This window comes from Capsicum annuum, unplaced genomic scaffold (genome assembly GCF_002878395.1).
Source record: "Capsicum annuum cultivar UCD-10X-F1 unplaced genomic scaffold, UCD10Xv1.1 ctg73076, whole genome shotgun sequence".
In the NCBI taxonomy this organism is placed as follows: Eukaryota; Viridiplantae; Streptophyta; class Magnoliopsida; order Solanales; family Solanaceae; genus Capsicum; species Capsicum annuum.
In genome coordinates this window covers 1-6,490 of record NW_025883052.1, presented here as the reverse complement: position 1 = coordinate 6,490, position 6,490 = coordinate 1, and the positions used below count along the sequence as shown (strand labels likewise).

General features: G+C 32.5%; 1 pseudogene; it reads right to left on the bottom strand.

Moving 5' to 3' along the window:
• Positions 1-114: 114 nt before the first annotated feature.
• LOC124894323 lies at positions 115-757 on the bottom strand (annotated as a pseudogene).
• Positions 758-6,490: the final 5,733 nt, after the last annotated feature.

Below are 6,490 nucleotides of genomic sequence, written 5' to 3'. Positions count from 1 at the left end.
TTTCTTCTTCATCACCATCCCCAAAATACTCTCTCTCATAAAAAGCTTCAACAACTCTTCAATGGCTATCATGGCCAATCTCTTTATCTTCCTCATCTCTATTTATATCGAAATCTAAATCACATTTTCAATACTTCTACCAATTTCATTTTGTAACCACAATATTATCCCCATTGTTTCTTCAGCTGTTGTAGCTGTTGTCATTCTCTCCTTTTCAAGTTCCAAACAAGCAGCATTTGCTCTCCGCCTTTTCATCTTCATCATTTTTCTGAATGACAAAACATCAAACACTTTGTCTTCATCATTACACTTTATTCAAACTCTTCCTTCTCATCATCCAAGTCCAATAAACCACCATTTTTTTTCCTCTTCTAAGTTCGAATTCATCAACAACCCAGTCTTACAAGACTTCATCTTTTCACTACATTTTCCATCAAAATTATTTTTAGAACAAGATCCATTTCTCAATTCACTTGATTTCCCTCAAAAATCACAAAGAAAATGGTTTCACCCTTACAATACCAACTAAATTACAAAACCTCCAATCCCAAACCAAACAACAGCAACAACCCCAAAACTTTCTACAATTGTCCAAACCCAAACATCAAAAATCTAAATCCCAAATCATCATTCAAACTCAAATACTTCAGGGATTCAACACAATCCATGAAAATAAAATCCAAAAAGCTCTTATTGAATTCAAAAACTGAACGCAAAATGAACAAGAAATATAAAAGAAGAATAGTTGCATGTGGGTCTCAATGTTTTATATGGCACTGTTCCAAAATACATAAATTGAAGCACAAAAAACTAACACTGAATAATACTTCTTTTTTAGTTTCTAAAAAACGAAAAATGGAGAAAGAGAATATATATATATATATATATATATATATATATATATATTAAAGAATAATAATTAATTTTTTTAAATAAAAATATAATATTACGTGGAAATTACATGGCAGGTGCGTGTTGCTCACTTTTCATTACACACCTGGGTGTGAGCTTTCGAGGGGGAGGGGTAATAGATCCATTTTTAAAATGTTCAGGGAGGTAATAGAATCCCCGCAAAATATAAGTGTGTAGTTGGGATTTTGAGCAAAGATTAGGGGTTTTTTTTAGTCAATTTCTCAAAACTTATGGAAAGAACCCGAGAAGAAAAAGAAAAATGAGAAAGAGGAGGGAGAAATATTAATTGAGGGGCATAAGAATAAAAAGGCCATTAAAATAATACTTTTTATTTTTTAGAATTTTGGTTTTAAATAGAAATTTCACATAAGCAAATTCTATTTTTTAAAAAAAAATTAAATAGGTTGAGTGACTTTTTGAGTAAAAATGTGATAATTGAGTGACTTTTGAAGTAAAGTTTGTAACGACTCGAGATCCCATCCTGAGACGTCACACGGTGCTTATGGACCCGAAGAATCACAAGCTAACCCTTTACTAATATCTGTACCTGTACACTGCATAATATCTAAAATAAATGCGGAAACTAGCCATAAGGTTCAACACATCTATACATACTCAAAACTGAAAATTGAATACTAATACATCTATCATTTGTCTGAAAAACCTTTAAACTGTCTGAACTGTGGAGTTGATGGGACATGTCCCCAACTAACTCCGTCAACTGAGAATAAACAAAATCTGATGCAGTAATAGTAAACTAAGATTCGTCCTCGAAAGAAGAGGACTCACTGCTATTGCTGCTAACTGGAACTGAACTGCTGAGGATACTCTGGATCCTGTGCCTCTGAACCTATGGTGCCAAATAAAATACCATAGCGTAAATGCGTTAGTACAGGAATGTACTGAGTATGTAGACGGGGTAAGGATAAATGCAAAGGCTCATGAGCGCACAATATCTAAACTGAATAATCATAAAAATGTCGCACGAGAACACATACATGAATGCACAGACCATAATCACAATCATCACAACTCTAGGTACTGAAACTCTGATACCACTTTACTGCAGACTGAACTCACTACTGATACTGAGATACTGAATCACTGACTCATCTGATACTGATAACTAAGAATTTGGATGTACTTACATCAAGGACTGAATTCTGAGCTTTACTACTTTTGACTGACAGGATTAGAGATCAACCTTTCCAGCGGATGATATTAAGAAACTATTATCAATGATAAGAAATATGATTATATCTTAATCTGACAACAAGGATACTTAATAGAATCTGAGACCGTGAATCAAGCCTGTTTGGCGGCATATCTCTGAATATGATATCAAATAATTGTATATGAGACCAAGCATATTTGATGGGATAGACCATGAATCAATGAAACTATCTGAGTTCCTCATAATGATAGATGATTGTGTCTGACAGTCCTGATTTCTGAAGATACTGAAACTGAAACTGAAACTGTGGGAAGTAGTTACTTAACCTACATGCCCTGACCTACCACAGGTGGGGTCCAACCTGTAACCGCAACTGAAAAGGTGTCAATACCGTGCCACGGGTAAAGACCTCTCTCTGGTCAATCCTCTTTGACGAATGACCCTATCAGGCAGTCGACCTAAGGCAATATAGTAGTCAAATACTCTCTCTTTGGAGGTGACAGTCTTTTCTGACAGTGACTCCTGTATCTTACACTAGCTACGCACTTTTGGAGGTCAGGGATTGCTACTAACGACTCCGGCCTCTCTCTCACTGACGGGAGGAGCCGCCATCCCCTCCCTTGTTCGGTGCTAGTTTTTACTTCCAACTAAAAAACTCAGAACTGAATTCTCAACTGAACACAACTAAAATAAATCTGATACAGATCATGTTTCTCAAAAGATCTTACTGAGTTACGCTGAGATCACTTGGTTCTATATCTGATAGAAATGGTATTGAATCACGGTATCTGACTAACGATACAGAGCTTATAGATTATTTGGTCACTTTCGAGATTAGATTTGAACACATGCATACTATTGGATCTGAGATGATTATAGGACTGAGGCTAGATTACTAGCGATACGGAGATTACAGATATTACTGAGATTACCGAGCTTTCTTAAGTTCTGCAATTGTTTGAGGATACAAAGTTCTATAGTTCACTGAGTTCTGAGAATCATGGCTCGATTGGAATTATTGTGAAACTGACACGGGCTCTAGACAGCAGCTAAATTATCGGGTATAAATACCCCCAGGACTCGATAACATAAAAGTAAAGCATAATCATTCATTCATCATCACAAATATTCGTGTATCATCACAATCATTCATGCATCATCGCAATCATTAAAGCATCTCTTCACAATCATTAAAACATCTTCACCAGTAATTTAGGAATCATGTCATATGTTCATTCCCATAATCATTAATACATCACCTCAAGCATTTAAGGACCACAATCGTCTATTCATCATCATAGTCATTAAGGGGTCACTTTAAGCATTTCGAAATCATAATCATATAATAACGTAGGGGGAATATGCCACTAGACCATACCTAATTCAACAAGGTTTTACCCCAACTATTTCATACCTCTATCAGTCCTAACATGCGTTTGGATATCACTTGATTTGGGAGAAACTTCATACTATCACGTCATAACTTACTTGCTAACCACTTGGCATGTATTAAAAGCTTAGTATATATCAAAGGGCACCTAATTAGGGAATTTACTACCATCACATCTCCACTTGTTCACTAAGGTCCTTCAACAAACACTAGACATGCACGGGTTAATACTTATTTAGGGATTTCCCACTATCATGGAGTAATTCATCCACTTGGGTATTTTATCAAACACTGAGAATGCATAAACTAACTCCTAATTTGGGGTTTTATCTTCAACATACTACAATGGTTCTTATGTTTCACCTAAGCTCTCTATCAAACCTATGGGGGATATACTTCGCTTATTCAACCATTTCTACAACCAAATGCCATGAACACATCACATAAATTTCACACACTAGGGTCAAAGCTCATAAATCTTGTACACAAACAGGAATCAAAACTTAACATCACAAGGAACATCAATTTCAACTCATACAAATCATGAAATCTCATAAGCATAAAAATCTTGAAGTTTTAAAAAGGGTTCTTGAGCTTCTTGGATGAAAGGGACCCAAGAATCAACATTTACATACCTTGGAGAAACTCTTTTCTTGAAAGCCTTTGGAAGATTTCTTGCTTCCTCTTGATTCTCCTTTGATTTTTGGTTGAAGAAGAGAGGGGGATTTGATTTTTGAAAACCCTAGTTTTCTTGGGTGGAAGAAAGAGAAAATGAGGCTCAAAGCCCTTAAGTGGATACTTATAGAGGTTGGGAATGAGTGAAAAAGACCAAAATACCCTTGAGAAAATTCTAGACTGGAGCCCTATTTTTGGTCTTGGCACGACGCGCCACAATCGTGGACCTTCACTAAATTTTGACAATTGAGAAATTGCACAGTGGCGCGACGTGGTGAAGTCACTTTTGCCACCTTGGTCGTGAACTGGAAGGGCACCGTGACGCGGAGGAATCGCGTTAGTGCACTAGAATTTGACAACCCTAAAATTGAGCCTTGGCGCGACGCGCTGAAGTGTCAGTTGGCACACTGTCTCACTAAAATGGCTCTAACTCCTCACCCGAGTGTCAGATTTGGGTAAATTTGGTATCGATGGAAAACTTATTCAATGCTTTACATGGCAAAAAGTAGAAATTAGGGAAATTCCACACAATTCAAGGTATTCCATACTTGGGAAGACATTTCTGAAATTTTTAAACTCGAATTTCCACTTTACTGGATACGTTCTAAGGCTCAGACTGGAAGAGGACTTTGCATAGTATTACAAGATCAAAGTTGAGTGACTTTCTGAGAAATAAAGATGAAAGTTAATTGACTTTTTGGGATAAAATTTCATACTTGAGTGACCGTATGAGTTATTAACTAGATAATTTAGATGTATTTTGACACTTCTCTTAATTGATTAACAGTTTAAAAAAGAAATAAGACTAGTAAGTATTTTCTTTAGTCCAAAATAAGTGACTTTTTGCCACGTTATTAAGGAAAAGAAATTAGAATATAAATTGTTCTTTACTTTTTCATTTTTATATTTTTAGATACTAGTCAAGTGTACGTGCTTTGCACGCGTGTATAATGTTAATCATGAATATTTTTTATAAAAATAAATAAATTTTTATGAGTATTTTATAATATTAATAAGTATAAATTATTTTTAGAAAATAAGTAAAATATTTAGGATTAAAGGAGTATTAAAAGGAACGTGAGATAAATAATTTATACTCCATAATAAAATTTATTTTATTTTATGAGGTACCATATAATTTTGTGTATCCCACAAGTTCCTTCCTTGTCGGTTAAACGTGTTGAGCTAATTTGTTCTATCATTAAGCGAATAAAGTTGTTCTCTATCGTTTATTAATTCTACAATATCAATTATTATTTATGTCAAACTAAAAAAAGAAAAAAAAAAGAATAGAAGAAAGTATCCATCCTTTTTAGTCTGTGATCAAACTTTTAAAATCAACTTATTATGAAAAGTATTTTTTAAAAAGTATTTTTGATGAGAAACAGTTTGTATTTGACATTTTTGAACAACAATTAGTGTTTGATCAAACTTTTAAAAAGTATTCTTAAGTATATTTTCATAAAAATGTTTTTCAAATAAGTGCTTTTAAGGAGAAACTACATTTTTAGCTGATGAAAAATTATTTTTTGTACTCTCCAAGCATTTATTTTCTTTCAAACCTTGGCCAAATATTTATTTTTTAAAAATGAGGACTTTTGAGGAAAAAAATAAGTAGCCACTTACTATTACTTTTATTTGCTTCAAAAAATATTTTTTATCTAATATTATTATCTTAAATAGAAGAAAGAATATTTTTCTTCCAAACGTCAATACCCAATACATAATTAATATGAAATTATAATATGAGCAACAACAAATTATACGATGGAGAATTTTACTGAAAATATATAACGTTCATGCCATATAAATTTTTAGATTATAAAAATAAATTGTAATACTTGAATAAGAAACATTTGTCTATTTGTATCTTCAACTATATATTAGAAAAACTGATATTAAAAATATAAAACTTCATTATTCATTAAATATAAGAAAATCTTTTCATTGCAATTCAGCCAATTCTTACCATAATTGAAAAAAAAAAAATCTTTCTCTTATCTCTTTATCCTTAATTTCCTCTTTTATTTATTCTTTCTTATTTATTTTCAATAATAATCTAATGATTTAAAAAGACAATCGTGCAATGTCCAAAATTAAAGGACTAAGTAAATGATATTTTATTTGATTTCAAATTACCATACAACTTAAGATTCCTTAATTGTTAATTCTCCTAATATCTCTTGCTATATAATTTCTTTTACCATATATTTTAGACTTTTTAATTTTAAATATTATAAAAATTATTAATTAATTATTAAAAAAGATAAAAAAATAATTTTATCTATTGCAGAGTATTTTAATGAAGGATAAAAATTTTGAATCACTTTTATAAAAAA